Source organism: Dromiciops gliroides, chromosome 2 (assembly GCF_019393635.1).
Source record: "Dromiciops gliroides isolate mDroGli1 chromosome 2, mDroGli1.pri, whole genome shotgun sequence".
Classification (NCBI taxonomy): Eukaryota; Metazoa; Chordata; class Mammalia; order Microbiotheria; family Microbiotheriidae; genus Dromiciops; species Dromiciops gliroides.
The window spans coordinates 65,304,797-65,332,518 of record NC_057862.1 but is presented as its reverse complement, the minus strand read 5'-3'; the positions used below and the strand labels follow the sequence as shown (position 1 = coordinate 65,332,518).

At 36.3% G+C, this 27,722-nt stretch overlaps 1 pseudogene; it reads right to left on the bottom strand.

Moving 5' to 3' along the window:
- Window positions 1–5,269: 5,269 nt before the first annotated feature.
- On the bottom strand, window positions 5,270–6,075 carry LOC122742278 (annotated as a pseudogene).
- Between the last annotated feature and the right edge of the window lie 21,647 nt (window positions 6,076–27,722).

The following is a 27,722-nucleotide window of genomic DNA, read 5'->3' as shown; positions in this document are numbered from 1 at the left end:
TACTATATTTCAAGCAATAGCCTACATAGGCATGAGGGGACTTATTAATTTGAAAAAAATGTACTTTTAATTTCAAGATTTAGAGATGACAGTATTTGTCAAAGCCAACCCCTTTCTTCCATTGTTTTATGATATTCATTGTATTAAGAGGGTGGAATGGAGTGCTACAGGAAAATAAAAGGCAGAATCATAATACTGGAAGATTGGCAGACAGAGCTGTAGCTTCCTTTCCCCTTTACCCCACCCAAGAGTAGATGATATGTATTGTAGCCTCAAATCAAACTTCTATGAAAATTTCAGTTATGGATATATGTAAAGGGAGTGGGGTGTGCTGGGATCCCCATATGGAGAGACAAAAATATGGTGATACCTAGGTTGAAAGGAATATAAGGGTGGTAGTAATATGGTTGTACCTTTAGGGAGAAGTTTTTGAGTTTCTGCAGAGAGAAAGAAATGCTGTTTTATAGCTCTATGCTCTAGTTTTTTATAAATAAATCTTATTCAATTACTTCAGTAGTGTCATCTAAATTTTGGCACTCCATGGCAAAGCCCTGCTTCCCCCCCCCCCTTTATGGCTTAGTTTTCAGTAAAAAAGAGAGACAATAGGTCTAATGTAAAAGAATAAAATTTTCCAGTCCATGAATCAATGGAATAATGGGAAAGATAATCCAAAGGTCAAAGAAGAAAATCCAGGGAATGGTGATTAAAGGAGACAGGAAGGAAAATGTTATTTAATTTTGAGAAAAGTCAGTCTATAGTCAGTGGGGTCCACACAGAGAAAGATCAGAAGGATATTATGGAAAAAAAAGAATGTTTGGCTGATGATGATTTACTTCACACACACAAAAAAATACACGACATTTTCTGGTAGAGTAGTACCATCACTCATACTTCTTAATCCCTATCTTCCTCCCAACACTCAGCTGAAGAAAAACATAGCTGCTGTCTTGGATAGTTATACTTGAACTTTTTGGCTTCTTTCATTCATTATGAAGTTATAATACAACTATCATTTCTATAGTCTTTCAAGGCTTTCAAATTTGTTTATATGCATTATTGTATTTTTGTTCCTTATTACTTTAGAGGCAAGAACTGCACATACGGTTGTCCAGATTTTAAAGATGATAAAACTCAGGCTCAAAGAAATTAGTTCCTTGTTCATGCTCGCATGAGTGTCAATGGCAGTATTCAAATATTGATTTCTCTTACAAGTCAGTCTAGTCTCAGTGCTTTCCCTACTATAGTCTGTTGTTGTAGGCAGTATATTGCTGCAAAGTAGTACTAAGACTTTCAAGAAGCAATATTATAGTTCAGATCCGAACATCACATATTTTATAGTTTATTTTAGAGCTTTTCCTATATATTTAATACATATTTCTTTCATTCTAAGATGCACCCCCATATATATATACATACATACATATATATACATATATATGTGTATGTATATATATATATATGTACACACTTACTTATGTTCTCATTCCTTTTTATTTTCAGGGCAATGAGGATTAAGTGAGTTTCCCAGGGCCACACAGCTAATAATTGTCATATTTCTGAGGCTGGATTTGAAATCAGATCCCCCTGGATCCAGTTTGGTGCTTTATCTACTGTGCCACCTGGCTGTCCCTTCTCAGTCATTTTTTTTTTTTTTGCAGGCAATGGGGGTTAAGTGACTTGCCCAGGGTCACACAGCTAGTGTCAAGTGTCTGAGGCCGGATTTGAACTCAGGTACTCCTGAATCCAGGGCCGATGCTTTAACCACTGCGCCATCTAGCTGCCCCCTCAGTCATTTTTAATAGCTATATTGCATCACTTGACTAAGGCAAAGTCCTTTATTGATTTATGGTTTTAATATTTGAGGCTACAGGGGCAGCTAGGTGGTGCAGTAGATAAAGCACCTGCCCTGGATTCAAGAGGACCTGAGTTCAAATCTGGCCTCAGACACTTGACACTTACTACCTATGAGACCCTGGGCAAGTCACTTAACCCCAATTGCCTCACCAAAACAACAACAACAACAACAAAAATATTTGGGGCTACAAAATATGTCTTTCATTTGAATGTGGACAAGTGAACACCAAAAGATAGGAATAGAGAAGCTAGAACCTGGCTCAAAAAATATTGTTTTTGTTTTCTTTCTCATCTTATGGTATAAAGATGGTGTTTAGTACATGCAATATAGTCATGGAAAGAGGACTGAATGAAACTGATATATTTTCAAGTGGACAATCACTATCCAGAAGGATTTAGAGTCAGATGACCTAACTTCAAATCTGGATTCTGAGTATTACCTATGTGATGTTGGATAGCTCACAAACTCTGTGGGCTTCAGTTTCCTCATAAGGGCTTTAGACAAGAATATTTTTAGATACCTTGCCACTCTAGGTCTATGATCTTAAGATCACTTATTCTGGTAGGCACATGCCTATTTTGCTGTGAGTAAAGAGAAATAAATAGCAAACCAACTGCTTGACTCAGTTATTGCAGTTTTGTGTTATTTAAACTAAAGAACTTATTAAAAGGCAGATTGTTCCAAGTTAAAAAATAATACATAGGAGGAAGAGCCAAGATGGCAGAGAGAAGCCAGCAAGTTGGCTAAGCTCTCCTTTGGTTCCTTCAGAAAGAACATTAAATCAAGCCTCTGGATGGATTCTGAAACTACAGAACCTGCAAAGAGACAAAGAGATACAATCTTCCAACCAGAGATCATTTAGAAGACTTCAAGAAAGGTTGATCTCACTTTGGGAAAAGGGAGGCTCAGCACACTGCAGTGCAACACAGCATGGAGGGGGTTGGGGCAAGTCATCAGGAAGCTGTAGGCCACAGCTGAGCAACTGAGGTCCCTGGATCCTGGCTCAACAAGTTGGTGGCACAGCAGGCCTGTGGTAGAACCTACCAGCACCAGCCAAGAGGGCAGGCTGCCAGTTAGGGGGCCACATATAGGACAGGTACAACCAGGCCTGGCCATCCCAGAATGCTGGGAGCAATCCCATGGTGGTGAGAAATCCACAAGACATAGAGGCCTCAGTGTAGAAAGCCAGTGACACAGCTACTATACACCAGTAGAAGCTTGAAACAGGGACCCTGGTGCCCCCAGAGAAGAACTCAACTTTAAAAACAAAAAAGCTGCAATATAAGTAAGAAACAAAAAAGAGCTCTTACCATTGAGAGCTTCTGTGTCAACAGGGAAGAGGGAAACACAAACTCAGATGAGGACAATACTCCCAAATTGCGTATATGTGAAGCCTCAAGAGGGAAGATGAATTGGTCTGAAGAACAAAAAGCCTTCTTGGAAGAGTTCAAAAGGATTTTCAAAATTAATTGAGAGAGGTAGAAGAAAAAGTGGGGAGAGGAATGAAAGCAAGACAAGAAAATTATGAAAAAAGAATCAGCAGCTTGGGAAAGGAGGCACAAAGATTGACTGAAGAAAACAATTCCTTAAAAAATTCATTTTGCTAAACGGAAAATAGGTGCATAATCTCACTGAAGAAACAATGACTTAGAAATTAAAATTGGACAGTTGGAAGATAATGAATCCATGAGACACCAGGAATCAGTCAAGCAGAATCAAAAGAATGAAAAAATAGAAGAAAATGTGAAATACCTTATTGGAAAGACAACTGACTTGGAAAACAGATCCAGGAGAGACAATTTGAGAATTATTAGACTGCCTGAAAGCCATGATTAGAAAAAGAGTCTAGACACTATATTCCAGGAAATTATCAAGGAGAATTGCCCTGATATTATAGAATTACAGGATAAAATTGGCATTGAAAGAATTCACCAATCACCTCCTGAAAGTGACGCCAAATAGAAAACTCCAAGGAATATTGTAGTCAAATTGCAGAATTATCAAGTAAAGGAGAAAATACTCCAAGCAGCCAGAAAGAAACAATTTAAATATCATGGAGCCAAAGTCAGAATTGCTCAGGACATGGCAGCTTCAACATTAAAGGATCACGATAAAAAAGGGGAAAGGACCCACATATACAAAAATATTTATAGCTGCTCTTTTTGTGGTGGTAAGGAATTGGAAATTGAGGGGTTGCTAATCAATTGGGGAATGGCTGAACAAGTTGTGGTATAAGAATGAAATGGAATTCTATTGTGCTACAAGAAATGATGAGCGGGAGGAGTTCAGAGAAACCTGGAAGGATTTACATGAACTGATGATGAGTGAGATGAGCAGAACCAGAAGAACATTGTACATCATCAACATTATGTGTTGATCAACTGTGATAGGTTAGATTCTTCTCACCAATACAATGGTACAAGAAAGTTCCAAAGGACTCATGATGGAAAAAGCCCTCCAAATCCAGGAAAAAAAGGAACAGTGGAATATGGATGCTGATTGAACCATATTATTTCTTTTGTTTTTGGTGCTATTGTTTTTCTTTTTTAGGATTTTCCTTTTTTGCTCTGATTTTTCTCTTATAACATGACTAATGCAGACATATGTTTAATATATATATATATATATTACTTGCTGTCTAGGGGAGGGGAGAGGGAGGGGAGGGAGGGAGAAAAATTTGAAATTGGAAATCTTATATAAACAAATGTTGAAAACTATCTCTACATGTAACTGGAAAATAAAATACTTTTTATCAGAAAATAAAAATATTAAAGGATAGCAAGGCTTGGAATATGATATTCTGGAAGGCAATGGAGCTTGGATTGCAGCCAAGAATATTTTACACAGCAAAACTGCGTATTCTCTTTAAGAGGAAAAGATGAACATTCAATGAAAATGGAGACTTTCAAGGTTTCCTGATGAAAAGAACAGAACTGAAGAGAAAATGTGATATTATTTTACAAGACTAAAGAGAAGTTTAAAAAGGTAAACACAGGGAAAAAGTTATTCAATAAGGTTAAGCTGTTTACATCCCTGCATTGGAAAATAATATTTATAACTCTTGAGGACTGTATATGTATTTGGGCATACAGAAGGATTATACACACAGGGTATAAATATAAATTGTCTTTGAAGTGATGATATAAAGAAAATTAAGTGGTTAGAAAGGGAGTTTATGGAGATAAGATAAAAGGGGAGGAGGAATGTGGTGAATTACATCATATGAAGAGGTGCAAAAAACCTATTACAATAGAGGGAAAGAAGGGAGGGGTGAACATTATTTCAACCTTACTCTAACCAGATTAAATCCAAAGAGGGAATAGCATATACATTCATTTGGATAAAGAAACTTAGCTTATTCTTTTTTTTTTTAAGAGAAAGATTTTTATTGAGGGTCACAAAGAATACAGCTTATACAGTGATAGTAAAAACTGCTTTTCACTGTCTTAATTATGATGAAATAGTTTTACTGAATCGACTGTGCTTGTGCTTGTGCTTTCTTTGCTAGCAACTTCAGATCTGTGATATACTTGGTAATTGTTTCCTTTTCCTGCTGAGCAGAGATGCTCTTCACCACATGGTTCTCAACCTATGTGATCATGTGTTCTTGCTCCTTCCACTGCATCATGTTCTGCTTTGCAATCTGATAGTCCAAGCGATTCTTCACCTCTGTGTATACCCTGTGCAGCCTCTCACGGTGGAAAACTTCTAGTGTCATGGCAATGTTGTTCCTCTGGACATCAAAAAGGTAATGACGCTTGGCAACCAAGGCTTGCTGTTTCTTTTCCAGGTCAATTGCATCTTGCATATTTTTTATGGAAGCCTGTTTCAGTCCTTCTGCCTCAGCCATTTGGTCCTCTCTGAGTTTATCAGCAAAAGCTGCTACAGAGGCACCATATTTTTTAACTATATAAATGAGGAGCCCCAATGTTGACATGGCAGCAAACGTATCAGCAGTAATAACATAGATTTCTTTGGAGAGAAAATACAGGATAAGTCCTGTGCCCAATACGTAAGGACCTGTAACTCCATTTTTCGGGTACATAAACTCAAAGAATTCCTCAGGAATCAACCCATGACGAACTTTCCCTCCATGTTCAGGAAGAGGAGGCAAAGGAGCCAGACGGGGAGAAGCTGTGTGAAAAATTCTGGTTGCCTGAAGCACCCTCGGAGGCCGGCGCCATGTCGCCGGAGGCGTGCAGGGCTAGCCGGGACAGCATGTTGACCGAAGGTCCGTTCAAGCCGCCTCCGTGTCCCTGTGACCCCAGCCGGGAGAACTTATCAGCGGCCGCACTAAGTACTTAGCTTATTCTTTAGGGAAGTAAAAGGGCAAAAGGAAAAGTGGGGGACTGATAGAAGGGAGGGCAGAAGCAAAGGAGAAGAGGGTAAAGAAAAGGGAGGGGGTTGATAAAAAGAGGGCAGATTGGGGAAAGGACCCCCATGTACAAAAATATTTATAGCTGCTCTTTTTGTGGTGGCAATGAATTGGAAACTGAGGGGCTACCCATCAATTTGGGAATGGCTGAACTAGTTGTGGTATATGAATATAATGGAATTGTATTGTGCTGTAACAAATGGTGAGCAGGCAGATTTCAGAGAAACCTGGAAGGACTTGCATGAACTGATGATGAGTGAGATGAGGAGAACCAGGAGAACATTGTACACAGTGTCATCAACATTATGTGTTGATCAACTGTGATAGACTTTATTCTTCTCAGCAATAAAATGGTCCAAGATAGTCCCAAAGGACTCATGATGGAAAATGCTCTCCATAACCAGAAAAAAAAAAAGAATTGTAGAATATGGATGCATATTGAACCATACTATTTCTTTTGGTTTGGTGTTGTTGTTTTTCTCTTTTGAGGTTTTTCCTTTTTGCTCTGATTCTTCTCTTATAACATTACTAATGCAGAAATATGTTTAATGTTGTTATACATATACAACCTATATCAGATTACTTGCTGTCTTGGGGAGGGGGGAGAGGGGAGGGAGGAAGGGAGAAAAATTTGAAACTAGAAATCTTATAAAAACTAATGTTGAATGTTTTTGTGTTTTTCTGCCCCAAGGGTTCTTTTATTGCTATTTTTGGGGTGATTATATCAGGAGCCCTCTGTTTAATGTCTTTCCTTCACCATCTTGGCTCAGCCACAAAAATTCGGGCTGAGAGATTTCTCCAACTATAGATAGATTTCAGGGGGCTGTGCTGGGCCATGAATAAAGACTAACCCTGAAATTGGGACAAGACACCAGACACCCATCTGAGGAATTTGCTCCAGTGCCTCTGAATTGGTTCCAGCTCTGGCGTCTTCTGGAACAGAGCACACGATTGGGCTGAATGGCTGACCTGATGGAGGGGGGAGGAGTGGACTGGGGGGAAGGATTCGACTGTCCCACCCCAGCAGGAAACCAGGAAGAAATCCTGAGCGGCAGAAGACCCAGGTTGGGGAAGGGAGCAGGCAGGCTCATTGGAAGCTAAAAACCACACCACAGAAAACATTGCTGGTTGGTTGCATAGTAAGTAGGCCTGAGGTTATCTCTGGACCTGAGAACAAGCCATGTGAGATTAAAACCTGCCCCCACCTCAAACCAAAACTGCTGGGACCCTCCGAAGTTTGGAACAGGAGTGGAGCTGAGAAGCAGTCTCACCCCCATCCCTTATCCCCCAGTGGGGAGTTTAAAATAAAATAAAAGCAAGGCCAGACAGGCTGAGAAGCCCAGCCATCCTCCAGCCCCAGGCCATGCTGTAACTTGAACAGTGTGTCCTGGAAGCAGTGCCACATTTTAAGAAGGAGTTAAAAGACAAGAAATAGTAAGCCAGGATGAGTAGGCAGAGAAAGCAGAAGACTATCAAAAATTTCTTTGGGGGAAAAGTAGACCACAATACAACCTCAGAAGAAGAAGATAATAACAGGGTCAAAGCTCCAACATCAAAAGCTTCCAAGAAAAATATGAACTGGTCTCAGGCCATGGAAGCTCTCAAAAGGGACTTTGAAGAGAAAGTAGGAGAAATAGAAAGAAGATGTAGAGAAAAGGAGGAAAAAATGGAAAGGGAAATGAGAGTGATGCAGGAGAGTCATGAGAAAAAAGTCAACAGTTTGAAAAGCCAAATGGAAAAGGAGATTAAAAAACTGTCTGATGAAAATAACTGCCTAAGAATTAGGATTGAACAAATGGAAGCTAGTGACCTTATGAGAAACCAAGACACAGTAAAGCAAATCCAATTGAATGAAAAAATAGAGGGCAATGTGAAATATCTCCTTGGAAAAACAGCTGACCTAGAAAATAAATCTAGGAGAGATAATTTGAAAATAATTGAACTACCTGAAAACCATGACCAAAACAAAAGCTTAGACACCATCCTCCAAGAGATTGTGAGGGAAAATTGCCCTGATATTCTAGAAGCAGAAGCTAAAACAGAAATTGAAAGAATCCACCAATCACCTCCTGAAAGAGATCCCAAAAGGAAAACCTCCAGAAATATTATAGCCAAATTCCAGAACTCCCAGGTCAAGGAGAAAATACTGAAAACAGCTAGAAAAAAGGAATTCAAATACTGTGGCGCTCCAATAAGGATAAAGCAAGATCTAGCAGCGTCTACATTAAAGGACTGAAAGGCATGGAATATGATATTCCAGAGGACAAAGGAACTGGGACTACAGCCAAAAATCATGTACCCAGCAAAACTGAGTTTAATATTTCAAAGGCAAAACTGGGATTTCGATGAGAAAGAGGTCTTTCAAGAATTTGTGATGAAAAGCCCTGAACTGAACAGAAAATTTGACTTTTAAATAGAAGACCATGGAGAAGCATAAAAAGATAAACGGGAAAAAGACTTCATGAGGGATATTAAAAGATCAAACCATTTACATTCCTACATGGGAAGATAATACTTTGAAATCATAAGAACTATCTCAGTAAGAAACTCACAGAATGGGCAGCTAGTTGGCACAGTAGATAAAGCACTGGCTTTGGATTTAGGAGGACCTGCATTCAAATCCAGGCTCAGACACTTGGCATTTACTAGCTGTGTGACTCTGGGCAAGTCACTTAATCGTCATTGCCCCTAAAAAAAAAAAAAAAAGAAAGAAAAAAAAAAGAAACTCACAGACGACACAGGTCTGAACTGAATATGAAAGGATGATATCTGGTAAGTATTTATGTTTTGTTCTTTGTGGGGCAGAGTGGGGTGTCTTATGTCTGGTGCTGGATTTGGGCTTGGGACCTCCTGGGTCCATGGCTGGTGCTTTTTACACTGTGCCACCTAAGTAATCCATGATGACACCATTAAAATAGGGTTGAGATATAGGAGGAATAAACTGGGAGAGGGAGAAGGGGAGAGATGGTCTGGGGAGAGGTAGTTCACATGAAGGAAACAAGAAAAGAGCTTATGGAGGAGAGTAGAAGAGGGGGAAGGAGTTGGGGAGTGAGTGAACTACAATACCATCAGAACTGGCTCAAAGAAGGACTAACATACATACCCAAGTAGTTATAGTAATATATATTTTCCCTGAGGGAGGGGAGGGAGAAAAGGGGGTGGGGAAGGGAAGAAGGAAAGGGCAGATTGGGGGAGAGAGAAGTAAAAAGCAAAGCTCTTTCAAGGAAGCTGAAGATGTTCTGCATTACTGCACCAGTATGACATATTGAATTGCTTGATCTCATAGGGAGGGTTGAGGAGGGAGGGAGGAAGAAAAATTTAGAACAGAGAATTAGCTCAGGGACCCTGATCGCATTGGAGTGGGCTCATGGAGGGAATAGATTTCATACCCAATTGGGAGGAGTAATCTATTTAACCCTGCAGGAAAGTAGGAGGTGAAGAGGATAAGGAAGGAAGGGTGAAAAAAGGGAGTGCAGAGCAAAGGAGAGGATAGTCCGAAGTAAACTACTTTTTAGGAGGAATAGGTAAAAAGAAGATAGAGTAAATGTCATGGGAAGGGAATGGGATGGAGGAAAATAGTTATGATGATTGATTATAATGGCAAAATGTATGGTACCTACTTTTCTGGGCTTTTATGAAGAAAATTCTCTGTCAAGCTTAAGGTACTATGTACAGGTTATAGTGAACAGGATACTATCAGAAAAACCTGGAAAGACCTAAATGAACTCAAGAAGAGTGAAATGTACTATATACAAAATAACAGCAATAGTGGGGGATGATCTGCTGGGAAGCATGTGGTTATTTTCAGCAAGGCAATGATCCAATATAACGCTGAAGGACTTATGAAGACTGCAGCCCATCTGCAGAGAAAGAACTGATAATATCTGAAAACAGATGGAAACAAATTGTAATTTTTTTTATTTTCCTCTTTGACAATTCCTTAATCTGAAGTTTTTGGGTTTTTTTACTGTTTTCTTTCACAACTTGCTAATATGGGAATTTTTCCATGACTACTCATGTATAATTTATTTTGAATTGCTTGAGTTCTTGTGGGTGGGGGGTGGAAATGGAGGGGGGAGAGAAATTGGAACACAAAGCTTTAAAAAAATTGATGTTAAAATTTTTTTTTACATATGTTTTGGAAAATAAAATTCTATTTAAAACAAACAAAAAACCCTAATGTTGAAAATTCTTTCTACATGTAACTGGAAAATAATAAAATACTTTTATATTTAAAAAAACACATAGTTTGAAGTTCAACCTGGCTTTGAACAAGTCTCCCCTCTGTAATACATTGCAAGTGGCCATCCATCCTCAGTCTGAAGCACTCCATTGATGAGGAAGTTAATACTCCCTGAAGTAGCCTTTTCTACTTTTTGATAGTTCTAATTATTAAGGCATTTTTCTTTCATTACCTGAAATTCTCCTTGTTGAATCCCCCATAAGTAGTAGTTTTTCCTCTGTGAACCAAAGTAAATAAGTCTAATCCAGTTTTTAGGTGGCCTGCTTTAAAATACTTGAGACCAACTAATACATCATCTCTAATTTTCTTCTTTAGGATAAACATCTCTACTTTTTTCACATAATTCATGTATAGCACATTCTTAAGATCCTTCAATATACAACTTCTCCTTTTCCCAAACTTTCAAAGTTTTTTTTTTTCCTACTGAAACTAATAAACTTCATGCTGTATGACTAGAAAGAGTAGAGTGATGCTATCACTTCCCTTCATTTGTATTCTGGGTTTATCAGTGTAGATTGGAGGGGAACTTTGGAATTGCTATCTATCATATCACATGCTTGATTCATGTTAAGCTTGAAGATAACCAAAACTGTAACACATAATTCATATAAACTTTTGTCTGTTAATGACTTTTGTCACAAACTTACAAAAAATTGTGTGCCCAAATACAAAACTTGATGCTCATTGCTATTAGGTTCCATGTTAGTAAGTTTAGACCCCATTTCTAACATGATTAGATATGTTTGGATCCTGACTCTGTCATCCAATATATTAACTTTCCTACTCAGTTTGATTTCATCTGGACATTTGGAAAATATGCTTTTTATGCATATTACTGTTAGTAATTTAATGCCAGGAACCAAGGATGAACCTTGGGATAGTTCATTACATTGCCCACTACATTGTCATTGAATATTTTAAGGACATTTGCCTTTCTCCAGTATTATAGTGATGTGGGCAGGAAATATGGGGTCAAATTGATTGTGAGTCATCCCAAAAGAATTACAAAACTCAGTGACTCAGTTTCCCAAGTTTTATTGCAATACTGTGGGTGGCCATAGGGAGAGAACCAAAATAGTGGAAGGGTATCTCTCAAATAAGGAAATGAAAGACAGTTATGTTTATAGTCAGAATAAATTGATTATCAGTGTCATTATAATAATTTCCACCTTGGGGAGGTACAGGGGAGGGCCTGTCCTTCTCATTATAATATTCTCCACCTAGGGGTGTTGCAGGGGAGGGTTTATGCTAATTTTGAGTTCCTAGGGTCCTAAGCCAACCCCTGAGGCAGGTACCTTTTTCAGTGGAGGTGTGTTTTGGGGTTTACAGGTGATAAGGTGAATCTGGGGACAAATTTGGCCTTTTCTGTGCATGTCTCTTTCTGATTCCCATGGCTAGTTTCAAAATGTAATCATTTTTCCTTAGAATTTCTATAGCCTTGTCTTTTCCTTTATTGTTATTTGACCTGACCCATTTTTATGGGTACTGATCACTGTGGGTATGCGAACCTGGTAAGCTATCCATTAACTGGGGTGTAACTCCCTTTTTAGAGCTAATATCTGAATTAAAGCTTGGGCCTTAAGTTTTTTCTGTTAACCCTTTTTTGCCTCCTACATCAATAGTACTATGCACTTTTATTCTGTGAAATATTGAATATTCCAGGAAGAGATTAAGCAATTTAAAAAAAAATTACTATCTGCCAGTTCTTTCAATGCTTTGATAGGGAGGTTGAGCTTGTAGTTTTGGACCTATTAATGGAAACTAATTGCTCACTTGCCATCTCTCTTAATTTATTTTGCATGTCAATTTGTGTCAAATGTTTATTTTGTCCTTCCCAATCCAAATATGATTTTTTTTTTGGAAGAAAAGGAGGCAAAGTAAAATTGAAGTAATGTTTTCTATAGATCAATGCCATCATTCCTTGGACCACAAAACACCACTTTTTTTTTTTTGAAACCTAGTTTTCTATTCTGTAGGAGAAACTCATGTCAGTCATTTAGCTATCAGCTCAGTGTTACTTAGATGATATTCGTTACTAATAGAAATGTACGCATAGCACACTTTCCGTAAGTCAGTGAAAAATTCAACTTGCCCTCTATACTAACTAGAAATGAAAGCCTCAATCTTTTGGCTTTTTATTGGTAATGCTTGTTCCTGATTCTATTGGCAAACTGCCTATTTACTCTGCTCAATTACTGCATTGAAGACTTGCTCTCTCAGAGCTTTTCAGAAAGGCTTAACTCATTTATATAGTAGGTTTCCTCACCTAATCTAATGATAGGAAGATGCCTTTAATTGGTAATTATCACATTTTAATACAAAAATAAAAGCTGCTCACCAAGAAGAAATCCAATTATCAAAAAGGTCTGGCTAATTATATATAATTATTCACCTTGTTTCTCCTTTCCCTGCTGAGCTCCAGATATCTCCTCACACTTCCCTGGCTTCTTCATTCTCTGTTACTTTGGTGTTATGGATAAACAGGTTAATATTGAAACAGATCATGGGATGTGATCAATGAATATCTGAAGAAAATTATGATCATAAATCTACAAGAACAGATTAGATTGCTCCCTTTTGAGAGAAGGAATAAATTTCAGGTTTCATATCAAACCCTTGAGAAAGTAATGTTTCAGTAACTAAGTCAACAAGCATGCATATTTACTGTGTGCTGGGCACTTTGCTAATTTCTGGAAATGCAAAGAAAAGCAAAACCCCCATGCCTATGTTCAAGAAGCAAAAATCCTAATGGTAGAGGAGGAATATGGTAACAAATGTGTACATATAAGATCTTTATATAATGTCAATTGAAAAAAATATGAGGGAGTGTACTGTAAGTGGGAGACAGTAAGGAAAAACTTAGAAAGGCCTCTTGAATTTTGTTGAATTGAGCTGAATCCTAAAGGAAACCAAGAAAGCCAGGAGGAGAAGGTAATGAGGAAAAATAATCAAATGTATATGAAGAAATATCTATATATCTACAAAAATTGGAACGTTATTTAGTTTTCATCAATCCTTAGAGATTAATTCACATTCCCTGAATGCTTGGTTTATATGTTGAAGTAAAGAACAAATGAATAAGTCATAGGCATATGTAGGCACATGATAAAGGGGACAACTATTGGAGAGTTCTTCTTTCAATGAATCTTGTTGGTGAAGATTAGAGAAAGATGATTAATAGTGGTTGATACTGTACAATTGCTTTCCAAAATTAATCATTTGAAATTCCAGTTATGATTTAATTGATACTGGTTACAAACCTTTAATTTTCAAAGACACATCTCACTTTTTGGAAGCAGAGAATCTACAACAAGAACGTGAATAAAGATTGAGGACTAGCAGGGTTTGAGATATATATATATATACACATACATACATAAAGTAGTTTAAAGTCCAATCAGAAGGATGCAATTACAAATTTGTTGCATCTAATTGTTGGAAGGGACTTCAGACACCATTTAATCCAAACTCTATCTAAATATGAATCTTTGAGCTGAACCTAAAGGTTCCTGAAGGGAACTAATGACAAAATGTTCACAGGACAATGGGCTAACAATACCAAATCTGAAGGTATACTATAAAGCAGCAGTCATTAAAACTATTTTATACTGGCTAAGAATTAAAATCATGTATCTCTTGAATAGGTTAGGCACAGGAGACAGAGTAGTAAATGATTATAGTAATCTACTGTTTGATAAACCCAAAGATGGAAGTTTCTTGGATAAGAACTCACTATTTGACAAAAACTGCTGGGAAAACTGGAAGATAGTATGGCAGAACATAGTTATAGACCAACATCTTATACCTTATACTAAAATAAGGTAAGAATGGGTACATGATTTAGACATAAGAGGTGATAGCATAATTAAATTAGAAAAGGAAGGAATAGTTTACCTCTCGGATCTATGGAGAGAAGAATTTATGTCCAAACAAGAGAGAGAATACTATGGAATGAAAAATGGATGATTTTAATTACATTAAATTAAAATGTTCTGGGGGCGGCTAGATAGCACAGTGGATAAAGCACTGGCCCTGGATTCAGGAGTACCTGAGTTCAAATCCGGCTTCAGACACTTGACACTTACTAGCTGTGTGACCCTGGGCAAGTCACTTAACCCCCATTGCCCCGCAAAACAAAACAAAAAAAACAAATTAAAATATTCTTTGTACAAACAGAAGCAATGCAGACAAAATTAGAATGTAAGCAGGAATCTGGGAAACATTTTTATAAAGGCCTTATTTCTAAAATTTATAGGTAACTAAATTGAATTTATAAGAATGTAAGTCATTCCCCAATTGAGAAATGGTCAAAGGATATAAAGAGGCAGTTTTCTTTTTTTTCTTTCTTTTTTGTTTGCAGGGCAATGGGGGTTAAGTGACTTGCCCAGGGTCACACAGCTAGTAAATGTCAAGTGTCTGAGGCTGGATTTGAACTCAGACCCTCCTGAATCCAAGGCCAGTGCTTTATCCACTGAGCCACCTAGCTGCCCCAAGAGGCAGTTTTCTGATGAAGAAATCAAAGCTATCTATTGCCATATAAAAAAATGCTCTAAATCACTTTGATTAGAGAAATGCAAATTGAAACAACTCTGAGGCACCACCTGACACCTATCATATTGGCTAATATGACAAAAAAGGAAAATAGTAAATGTTGGGGAGGCTGTGGAAAAAAAATGGAACATTAATGCATTGTTGGTGGAGTTGTCAAATGATCTAACCATTGTGGAGAGCAATTTGGAACTATGTCCAAAGGGCTATGGGACTGTGTATACCATTTGACCCAGTAATACCACTACTAGGTCTGTATTCCAAATAGATCATAGAAAAGGGAAAAGGATCCACATGTACAAAATTACTTATAGAAGCTTTCTATGCGTGGCAAAGAATTGGAAATTGAGAGGATGCCCATGGAATGGGGAATGGCTAAACAAGTTGTGGTATATGAATGTAGTGGAATATTATTGTGCTGTAAGAAATGATAAGCAGGCAGATTTCCGAAAAAACCTAGAAAGACTTACATGAATTGATGCTGAGTGAAATGAGTAGAAGTATGAGAACTCTGTTCACAGTATCAACAACAGTGTGTGAAGGTCAACTGTGATGATCTTAGCTCTTCTCAGCAATTAAATAATCCAAGATAACTCCAAAGGAAAGTTCTTTCCACATTCAGAAAAAAAGAAAAAAACCTGTGGAGTCTGGATTCAGATTGAGATATACTGTTTCTACTTTTTCTTTTAGGTCTTCCCTTGTTTCTGATTCTTCTTTCATAATATGACTAATGCAGAAATATGTTTAATGTGATTTTACATGTATAGCCTATATCAGATTGCTTGCTGTCTTGGGGAAAGGGGAGGGAAGCTAGGGAGGGAAAAAATTAGAACCAGAAATCTTATAAAAATGAACATTGAGGCGGCAGAGTCAAGATGACAGAGCGAGGTCAGCCCATTGCCTGAGCTCTCTTTCAGTTCTGTCAAAAAGAACATTAAATCAAGCCTCAGGACATATTCTGAAAGTACAGAATCTGCAGAGACAGAGAGACACAGTCTTCAAACCAGAGATAATTTAGAAGACATCAGGAAAGGTCAGTCATACTCTGGCAAAAGGGAGACAGTGCACCACAGCATATTAATGTAATGGAATTCTATTGTGCTGTAAGAAAGGATGAGGAGTTCATAGAAACCTGGTGGGACTTGCATGAACTGATGATGAGTGAGATGAGCAGAACCAGGAGAACATTGTACACAGTATCATCAACATTATGTGTTGATCAACTGTGATAGTCTTGACTCTTCTCAGCGATACAAGATAATTTCAAAGGACTCATGATGGAAAATGATCTCCAAATCCAGAAAAAAAGAACTGTGGAATATGGATGCAAATTCAACCATATTATATCCTTTTCTTTCTTTCTTTCTTTCTTTCTTTCTTTCTTTCTTTCTTTCTTTCTTTCTTTCTCTCTCTCTTTCCTTCTTTCTTTCTTTCTTTCTTTCTTTCTTTTTCTTTCTTTCTTTCTTTCTTTCTTTTTTTCTTTCTTTCTTCTTCTTCTTCTTTTTTTTTTTTTTTTTTTTTTTTTGGTGAGGCAATTGTGGTTAAATGACTTGCCCAGAGCCACACAGCTTGTAAGTGTTAAGTGTCTGAGGCTGGATTTGAACTCAGATCCTCCTGAATCCAGGACATTTGCTTTATGCACTGAACCACCTACCTGACCCCATACTATTTCTTTTGGTTTTGGTGCTGTTGTTTTTCTTTTTTGAGGTTTTTCCTTTTTGCTCTCATTCTTCTCTTATAACTTGACTAATGCATAAATATGTTTATTGTACATATATAACCTATATCAGTTTACTTGCCATCTTGGGGAAGGCGGAGGGAGGGAGAAAAAATTGAAACTAGAAATCTTATCAAAACAAATGTTGTAAACTTCTCTACATGTAACTGGAAATAATAAAATCCTTTGATAATTAAAAAAACAAACAAACAAAAATAAAGCTGAAAAAACCCCAAACATTAAAAACTATCTCTACATACAATTGGAAAATCGTAAAATACTTTTACGATGAAAATAATAATATTCAAAGATTAATTCCAATATGAAGCCTGTCTTAATTATTCCATGCCAGCTACATGGGTTGTCTTCCTCAATTAGAGTGCATAATGAGATGATACTATCTTCATTTTGTTCTTCCACTACTTAACATAGTTCTTGGAAAATAGTAAGGACTTAATAAATGCTTTCTGTCATCCTTAATTGCTTCCCTCCCTTTTTCCCTTCCCTTCCCTTCCCTTCCCCTCCTTCCCTCCCTCCCTTCCTTCCTTCCTTCCTTCCTTCCTTCCTTCCTTCCTTCCTTCCTTCCTTCCTTCCTTCCTTCCTTTCTTCCTCCCTCATTGCTTCCCTCCCTTTTTATTTCCCTCCTTACTTTTGTTCCTTTGTTCTTTCCTTCCTTATGTCTCTCTTATTCCCTCTCTTCCTCTTCACCTTCCAACCCTCCTTCCCTTCATACTTCCCTCTATCCTGCCATGCTTCCTACCACATTTCTTCCCTCTTCCCTTCCTTTTTTCCCTCTCTTCCTCCCTCCCTTCCTTCCTTCCTTCCTCCCTCCTTCTCTCTCTCTCTCTCTCTCTCTCTCTCTCTCTCTCTCTCTCTCTCTCTCTCTCTCCCTCTCTCCCTTCATTTAAAGGAGTAAACATGAGCAAAAACTAAGAGTTACATTGAATAATATAGCCTACTTTTTAACAGTGAGAATCACAGTTTTTATAATAATGAGAGTAAGTTTGGGATAATATAGGGAATCAAAGTTGAATATGTCCAGGGTATATCCAGGTTATGTATAGTTCTGGTATAAACAGATTATGACTGTCTAAAAAAGCCAAATGAAGTTTTGATTTGACATGGTCTCAAATAAGAATCCATAGAATGCTTTATTTTTTCAGATCGAGATTGGAATATCTTTTTTCATCTTCCTTTTTTGTATCTAGGAAAGAATATATGAATTTATGTACTTATATAGTTTGCTACTTCCAAACTATTATTGAGACATTGTCAGACATATATGAACTATGCTTCATAGATAAGTCAGAACACCACTCAGGAAAACCTTGTCTTTGGTTTTCATGGCTTAATCAGACAAAGAATTGATATTTATGATTCTTGCTTTCTTGGCATCTGGGTTGACCTTTATTTTCCTCAGATAGCTCTATAGAATTTAATTGTAAAATATTTCAAGGAAATGTCCCTTAAGCTTCTTGTTAATGAAGGTTTTCACTCAGCATGTGAGAACATCAGAAATCCAAAATTTCCTGGAGGAAAATTCAGGCTGTTTTTCAATCATTTACATGTGGAAAAGTCATTATTATTATCCCCATTTCACCATGCAGAAATATGTTTAATGTTATTATATATACATTTTTCTATCATTCTTGAAATTTGATTAGTTTGAACACCATCCAACTATGCTGTATGTCACATATAGCTTATAACTTGAATGCTCAGAAACTGTATACTCTTCACTGTAAATTGATTTAAATGTCACAAAATGTTGTTACCTCACTCTGGAGTAATGTGAATAAAACATGGTAGGGAAAACACTACCTAATAATCAGGAACAACAATTGAAAGTTTTCTACTAAAGCAACCATACTAATAACCTAATATAAGCCATAATAAAGATATACTGAAAATTTCCTTTACAACCACACCATACTTTAACCATGTAATCCATTGCTTTATTCTTTGCAATGATTACCTTGGAGTTGGGGTGGTGGTTTATGCTTGTTCTTGAAGAACAATGTTCTTTTCAACAGAACTCCTTTTCTTGCATCACTGTCAAAGGTCATAATACATGCTTTTGAATATTATAAGTGGGAATCAAGAGTAAATTTGATCATTGCAAACCACAATTATTAATTTTAAAGTTTGAAAAGTATAATAATAAAGCATCAAGACTGATTTCTTCATTAGAAGAAAGATTGCTAAGAAATCATTTTTAGATTGGAAATAAAATTGGTAGAGATCTATGGATTTTTTGAGGGGAATACTCTGAATGGATACAAATTTGCCTTAATGTCTAGAGTCTCATAGGTTTTCCAAAAAGTGGATTTCATTCCTTCTATTCAGAAATATAAAAACAATACTAATGTACATTTGTAATATAAGGACTTTAATGTGCTAACTTTATTCTACCTCTGTGAATTTCTACTAATATTATAAAAACTTGATAATGGATCTTAAAGTGATAGAGATGCTAGAAATTATCTAATACAACCCCCTTATTTTACAGATAGAAGTAATGTTAAGGTTAAGTTAGTGATTTGTTTTATATCCATGAAATCACAGTCCTTTTGTGACAAACACTATTCTATGGACTAGGAATCCAAAGTCAAAAAAGAAGCAATCCCTACTATCAAGAAATTCACATTTTATTTGCAATTGCTAGATTCTTCCTGATACCATGTTCAACATCCTTCATTACTCTTCACTGCCTAGCTATGAAATAATATAGCAAACCTTTCTATTCAAAATGTAGTAATAGAATTACAAAAGTAATATTATCCTTTAACAGGAAAGGATATCATAGTAGATAGAGGCAAGTAATCCAAAAAGTTCTGATTTGGAAATGACATTATGGTCATCCTGGAAGGTAATCTAAGAGTTCTTTTAGTCCAGGCTGTTTCTTTTACAGATGAAGAAATAACAGCATTATAGAGGGCAAGTAAATTACTCAAAATCATGCAAGTAGTCTATGGGATAGATAGGATTTGAACTTCTTCCTTCTACTGCCATATTCATTGGTCTTTTCACTATATCACATTTCAAATAATGGAAATAAAGTTACAAAACTCATTCACCAGCCTCTGTAATTAGTCAGTTCTTTGAAGATAAAATGCTAAAAAGAAATTTTACTTGATAAGGGAGAACATTCTACACACACACACACACACACACACACATATATATTTAGAGAGAGGTAACAATAGAGGGAGAGTTAGATATTTAGATATATACATACATAGAAAGATAGAGATATAAAGATATATCTAGATATGTCTATATGTTTATGTAGACATTTTTTCTATTTTTTAATGTTCTGGGTATTTCCAATATTTCTAGTTATAATAATATTCTATTCTAAAAGTAATTCTATTATTTCCATTTTTTAACATTCTAGATATATTTCTATAGAAAGAAAGATATAGATAAATTTGAAATAACTTTGGGCATCCTCTCAGTATTGCTACCATGTATTTTTGGCTCATTTCATTCTAGAACTGATGGGTACAAAGCAGGTGAATTCTGTAAGTTCAAGAATCAGAAACAACCTAAATGCTTCTTAGTATATAGCTATTAACCATCCAGCTAGTTAAATTATAATGAAGTTCAGTATGTTGCTGATAATAGTCCATGTATTAAAATGGTATAAGTCATAATTTATTGGAATAAGCCCAAACTCTCTTCATACGCCAGTATTTTTAGTTAACCACAACACTCTCTGCAACTGAAGATTTCTCCCCAATGTCCTGATTCCTCTATTGATGAACTATCACTAAATGAAGAATCAAGACAGTAAGCAGATTAGTCTTAACAATAATTAATTGTAAATTCAGGACAATATTTGAGTGTATTGCTTATGGCTGAATATCTTTCCTAGGAAATTTTCAACTCTATTCATAGCCTGTGATAGGTTTCTTATTTAGCTGTCAAAATGAAACAAACAACAATTATTTCCTATCTAGCTGATGCCTTATCTTTTATCTTATTGTATGTTGCTTAGTTTCTCCACTTCATTTAGGAAGTTGATTAACGGCTTTATGTGTGACCCAATATTTTTTTCCCTCGGCAATGAGGGTTAAGTGACTTGCCCTGGGTCACACAGCTAGTAAGTGTCAAGTGTCTGAGGCCGGATTTGAATTCAGTTCCTCCTGAATCCAGGGTTGGTGCTTTATCCACTGTACTACCTAGCTACCCCCTAAGTTTTTTTTTTTTTTTTTTTTTATCAAATTTCACTAGACATCAATAGGCACAGGGATTATAGCCAAGAGAGCTGGTCGAATGTTACAGATACATTTCTGTGAAAGGGATTATCAGCTTCTATTATATTTTCTTTTTTTTAATTATGAAAATATTTTATTATTTTCCAATTACATGTAGAGATAGTTTTCAACATTTGTTTTATAAGATTTCTAGTTTCAATTTTTTCCCCTCTCTCCCCTACCAGCAAGTAATCTTATATAGGTTACATATGTACAATCACATTAAACATATTTCTGCATTAGTCATGTTATAAGAGAAGAATCAGAGCAAAAAGAAATAACCTCAAAGAATAAAAACAGCACCCATACCAAAAGAAATACTATGGTTCAATCTGCATCTATATTCTACAGTTCTTTTTTTCTGGATTTGGAGAGGCTTTTCCATCATGAGTCCTGTAAAGAAAAAATTATTAACTATAGCTAATCTAATCTGAAAAAAATATATACCTATACTTATATGAAAAAATATATCTATATGAAAAATTATAAATTTTGAAAAAATTATCATTTGGCCACAAGTCTCATCTGGGTCACCATTCAAATGTGGAAATATTTTAACTAACTAAGGGGGACTAATCTAGCTGGGGGCTATATCTTATTGGACGACTAATCTGGGGACTTTTGACTGTCTGTGGATGTTTGCTATTAATTTAATATGGTGGGCTGTTTAATAATTTCTCCACACTGCTTCCAAATTGATGAGCAAAAGATTAAGAAGCTTCTTAATTAAATAATCAATGCAGAGTTTATTTATACAAATGAATGTAAAAGATAAGAGTAAAGAAATGTACATTATACTACCTGTCTGCTTTTAATAAGGGCCTTTACTGCCTCTTGCCTTAGGATATGCTCTAGCTTTATCCAACTTTCACTCTTTTTCTCCTTCACTCCAGCTTCCCTGCTTCACTTTCACTTCTAACTCCAAGGCCTCTCTCACTTTGTTGACCCCCCTGTATCTAACTTTCCTCTCACTACTGCTGCAATGAACCCCTGCATCTCTCTCACTGACCTCTCCTTCTATTCTCCTAGTCCTAGTACTACAGTGTCCCCACTTTGCCTGTCCTCCCTTCCTGTCTTCTTAATCTTCTGGCCTCCCCTTTCACTGTCTTCTCCAACCTCCCTTTCTCCCACTTCTCTATGCTGTGGTGTCCCTTCTGTTCTCTCAAACTTCTGGCCTCCCTGTGTCCTCCTAGTCCTCCGGCTTCCCCCCTTCATTGTCTCACTAGGTCTGTATATATGTTCCTTCTCTCCCCTCAAACCTCAGGCTCTCAGCACCCCTGCACATGCCAAGCTAAGCCGCTGGCCACACTAGGGATGTACCCAGCAGGGCTCGAGGGGCCCGTGCCCCCTGCTGTGTGCCTGGGACCTCTGCACAGGCTATGCTAGGGCCTGGCAGGACAACCCTGGGATCTCCAGGGCAGCTCCCCTCAGGGCATAGGGATCTGGGGCTTCTTCTTCTTCTTTTTTTTATTTTTTCCCCAGCCTTCTGACCTGGTGCCCTGAAAAGCCCATGGGGCTTTTTTGGCTCAGCTGAAGTGGAGGGGGAGGGGTACCAGCCCTTTACACATTTCTTACAGCACAATAGAATTCCATTACATTCATATACCACAACTTGTTCAGCCATTCCCCAGTTGATGGGCAGCCCCTCAATTTCCAATTCCTTGCCACCACCAAAAGAACAGCTATAAATAATTTTGTACATGTGGGTCCTTTTCTCTTTTGTATGATCTCTTTGGGGAAAAGAGCCAAAAGTGGTATTTCTGGATCAAAGTGTATGCACAGCTTTATAGCCCTTTGAGCATAATTCCAAATTGCTCTCCAGAATGGTTGAATCAATTTACAGCTCCACCAATAATGCCTTAGTGTTCCAATTTTCCCACAGCTTCTCCAACATTTATTATTTTCCATTTTTGTCATATTAGCCAATCTGATAGGTATCAGGCGGTACCTCAGAGTTGTTTTATTGACCATTTCTCAATTGGGGAATGACTTGGATTCTTATAAATTTTATTTAGCTCCTGACATATTTTAAAATGGGACCTTTATCAGAAGAACTGGCTATCCCTTCTCATTTTGGATGCATTGCTTCTGTTTGTACAAAAACTTTTTAATTTAATGTAATCAAAATCATCCATTTCGCATTTCATAATCTTTTATATCTCTTGATTGGTCATAGACTGTTCTCCTTTCCAAAGGGGTGAGAGGTAAACTACTCCTTCCTTTCCTAATTTACCTATGCTATCACCTTTTAGTATAAGGTGTAAGATGTTGGTCTATGCCTAGTTTCTGCCATACTCACTTCCAGTTTTCCCAGCAGTTTTTGTCAAATATTGAGTTCCTATCCCTGAAGCAGGGGTCTTTGGGTTTATCAAACTGTACATTACTAGAGTCATTTACTACTGTGTCTCCTGTGCCTATCCTATTCCATTGATCCTCTACTCTATTTCTTTGCCAGTACCAAATAGTTTTGAGGACTGCCACTTTATAGTAAAGCTTCAGATTTGGTACAGCTAGCCCACCTTCCTGTGCATTATTTTTTCATGATTTCCCTTGATATTCTTGACCTTTTGTTTTTCCAGATGAATTTTGTTATTATTTTTTCCAACTCTATAAAATAATTTTAGGTATTCTGATTGATATGGCATTGAATAAATAAATTAAGTTGGGTAGAATTTTCATTTTTAGTATATTAGTTCAACCTATCCATGAGCAATATGACAATATGGAAGAACTTAAAACTTACAGGTTCCCAGAATTACCTCCAAAAACAGCTGCTCAAAAATCCTGAAGCTTGGTACAGTGCCATATAGAGACTTGAAAAACATACAAAGAGCAGGAAAAGATACTGACTATAGAAAGTTACAATGCCGACAGGAAAGATCAAAACACAAAATCAGAAGATAGCAAAGTCAAAATTCCTACATCTTAAGCCTCAAAGAGAAATATAAACTGGTCTCAGGCCATAAATGTTAAAAAGGAATTTTAAAATCAAGTAAGAGGTAGAGGAAACATTGGGAAGAGAAATAAGAGTGAAACAGAATTATCATGAAAAAAAGTTAATACCTTGGTAAAGGAAACACAAAAATACAGAAGAAAAATAACAGCTTAATAAAGACTAGGCCAAATGGTGAAAGAGTCAAAGAAATCCAATGAACATAAAATGCCTTAACAAGTAGAATTGGTCAAAAGAAAAAGAGGTACAAAAACTCACTGAATAAAATAAATTAAATAAAATAATTACTTAAAAATTAGAATTGGGCAAGTGAAATCCAATGACATTATGAAACATCAAAAATAAAAGAAAATAAACAAATGGAAATAGGAGAAAATGTGAAATATAATTGGAAAAACAAGTTACCTGGAAAATAAGACCCAGGAGATAAAATTTAAGAATTGTTCACCTACCTGAAAACCATGATTTAAAAAAAAAAAAGCATAGGGGGCAGCTAGGTGGTGCAGTGGATAAAGCACCAGCCCTGGATTCAGAATTCAAATATCATGGAGCCATAGTCAGGATAACACAAGATATTAGCAGTTTCTATGTTAAAGGCTTGGAATATGATATTCTAGAGGACAAAAGAGCTAAGATTATAATCAAGAATGACATACCCAGAAACACTGAATATAATCTTTCATGGACTTTCATGCATTCCTGATTGAAAAGCCCAGAGTTGAATGGAAAATTTGTATTTCAAATACATAACTCAAGAAAAGCACAAAGAGATAAATAGGAAAGAGAAATCATAAAGGATTCAATAAGGGTAAACTGTTTATATTTCTACATAGGAAAATGATACTTGTAACTCCTAAAACCTTTGTCTTTTTAGGGAAGTTAGAATGAGTACACATAGACAGAGGGTATAGGTATGAGTTGAAAATAAAGGGATGTGACTGTCCCACACCTGGGACCACCACTGAAGACTGTGACCTGGATATGAGTATGAGCAAAACAACAGTCCTGCCTCAGTGCTAGCAAAGAGATCCCTGTAATCTCCTTCTAGCCAATTGTTCAACCCTCTACACTTCTATGGGCTGAGTTCCAGAAGCAGTTGCTGACACTACTGATTCAGAGACTCCCAAGGCCTGCTCCTGATTTTCTGTGATTGTGGCAGTGTGCCTGGGTCTGCACTGGGGCTGGGGGAGGGGGGGGCTGCGTCTGTGCTGGTGCAGCCTCCACTGGACTGTGCTGCACTCTTGCCCTGGTAAAATACACTTTTCCTCCCAACCTTCTAAGTTGTCTTTGACTGGAAAATTATTTCACCCTGTCATTTTGTGGGTTCTACTGCTCCGGGAATTGTCTAATGGCATTATTTGAAAGTATTTGGGGAGAGCTCAGGCAAGTCACTGCTTTTGCTCCACCATCTTGGCACTACCTCTTGCAAATTAATCTTAAATACTAACTAATTTAGAAAGAAAATTAAAATCGGTATGTGTTTTGCAATTAGATTTTGTTTTGCTGTAAAGTACATTAGACTCTGATTCAAGAACATATATTAAATGTAATTAATTTTGGACAACTTATCAAGAAGAAAATGAGACCTCTACCCATTTTTATAATAGATAATATAGAAGTTTTACCTGGGAACTGGGGCTAGATCTACTCAAATTATATGACACATGTTATTAATTATGATTTTCTGAATCAATCCCTGCCAAGAATTCAGTGGCATTTCTATTTTCTGACCTAAATAACATGAGAATGTTATAAACATATTTATAATAATTGCTATAGATGTATATGAGAGAAAGAACAATGGGAAAAAATCCGAACCATCATCTCCACCTTACTCACCATGGGGGTTTATACCCTCAGAGGTTATTTTATTCCTTGCCAATTGTTCCCAGTAACTATTCTGCTCTTATGAGTCTCAACTACAATCCAACCTCCCTAAGCTATTCAATGTCACATAACTATAACCATAACTTGAAAAAAAATGTTTTTGTTTCACTGTTAAAGAAAGGGTAACATGACTCAAGAATACAGAAATTTAAGAATAATAATAATGACATACTTACCTCCCAGGGTTATTGTAAGGATAAAAAACATGATACATTGATTACAAAGTTCTTAACATAAGACCTAGTATATGATAAGCACAATATACTTCTCAATAATTGTTATTTCTTTGCTTGAATGCAATTATTACAAGTTTTATGACTTTACATTGAGTTTTAAATATGATTGCTACAAAAGCTAAAGTTGATATACTGAATGATATTTTATATGATTTGTAAATGTATTTGACTGAATGGATGCCATCTTATTAGTAATATCTTGCTTCATGTTTTCCATTCATGTTATTATAAATGTTACTGTATTTCTAAATTTTCTTTTATTGTAGATACAATACAATGATTGTTTATGAAATACTCTTAAGGAGGCATTAAAATTGCCATCTTGATTTGGATAATGTAAAATTATTAATGTTATTAGAAACTAATGTAATAATTGAAAAACCTATGAATCATTTAATTTGTTATATTTTAAAAGAAAAGAATAATAATTGTTTACCCTATTAGAAGGAAAAAGGGAGAGAGTGAAACCTTGTAAAAATCTCATTTGTAAACTTGCTAAATTTCTTGAAACCATCTGCTTGAGCAAGATCAAAAAACTGTATCAGCCCTGTGAAAGAATTTGTTGATTGTTTTATTTAGAAAAATGGGTTCATCTCCTCCACTCTTCAGCAACTAGAGGAGAATTTCTAAATGTATTTGTATTATAGAAGTGTTTTATGTGATGGCTTGTGACTGATAATTTTGTAATTATATCTGATGTAATATATTTCAGTTAGATCCTGAAGCAACTTTGTTTTAACATGCTCCACTCTTAGGGATTTAATTGTTGTTTTGAGGTAATGTACAATACCTTAAGAGATGAATATCTGTAATATGGAAGTCACTTGTCAGTGTTTTCTAAGGGATTCTTTTTTTTTCTTTTTCTTTTTTTGTGCTACACATATTCACTATGTGAAATTAGAGAATATAATTATTTGTATTGATTTATGATGATTTAGTTTTACACAAGATGAGTTTAAACCGCAGGCTAACTAGAAAAAAATGAAGAAAAGGAAGCTGTGGTTTTTTTGGAAGATGATATCTTTTTATGAAAAATTTATTGCAACAATATTAGAGTAATTACAGATATCTCAAAACCTACATATGATTAGTGAAACTTCTATTTAAGTTGGGATCTTATAGAACTGTAATCTGATGTTATTCTAGATATTTATTTCAAGTATAATTGTCTGATTGATCATTAATCAGTAATCCACCACTCAAGGGAAATGCCACCAGCTGTTCAGTGGGATAGTAGTCTGAGCAGTGTTTACAGGTGGATATCTGACAGTGGGACAACCTCAGAAAACCTGAAGGTTAGTTCCTCTTGATTCAATTTCCCCATTGTGCTACTTCCTTTTTGAACAGGAAAGTTTCTTACATGGTTAATCCTTAGCCTGACTATGATACTTTATAAATGAGGTGGAACTTTTTAGTATGATTGGCTGTTCCAAAATTTAATTGTGACTTACCTAAAATCAAAAATAATTAAGGATGTTTTATCCTATTATGTATGTTTTGAACCATTCTGTGCCTTTGGTCTTAGACCTGGAGGATCAGTATTGGTGCTACTATAATTATGCCTCTTTCTCTTCCTTTCATATAAAATCTTTCTAATCAAGAAAAGGATTTATATCTTAATTCAGTTTAAATGAAGGCATGTCATTGAC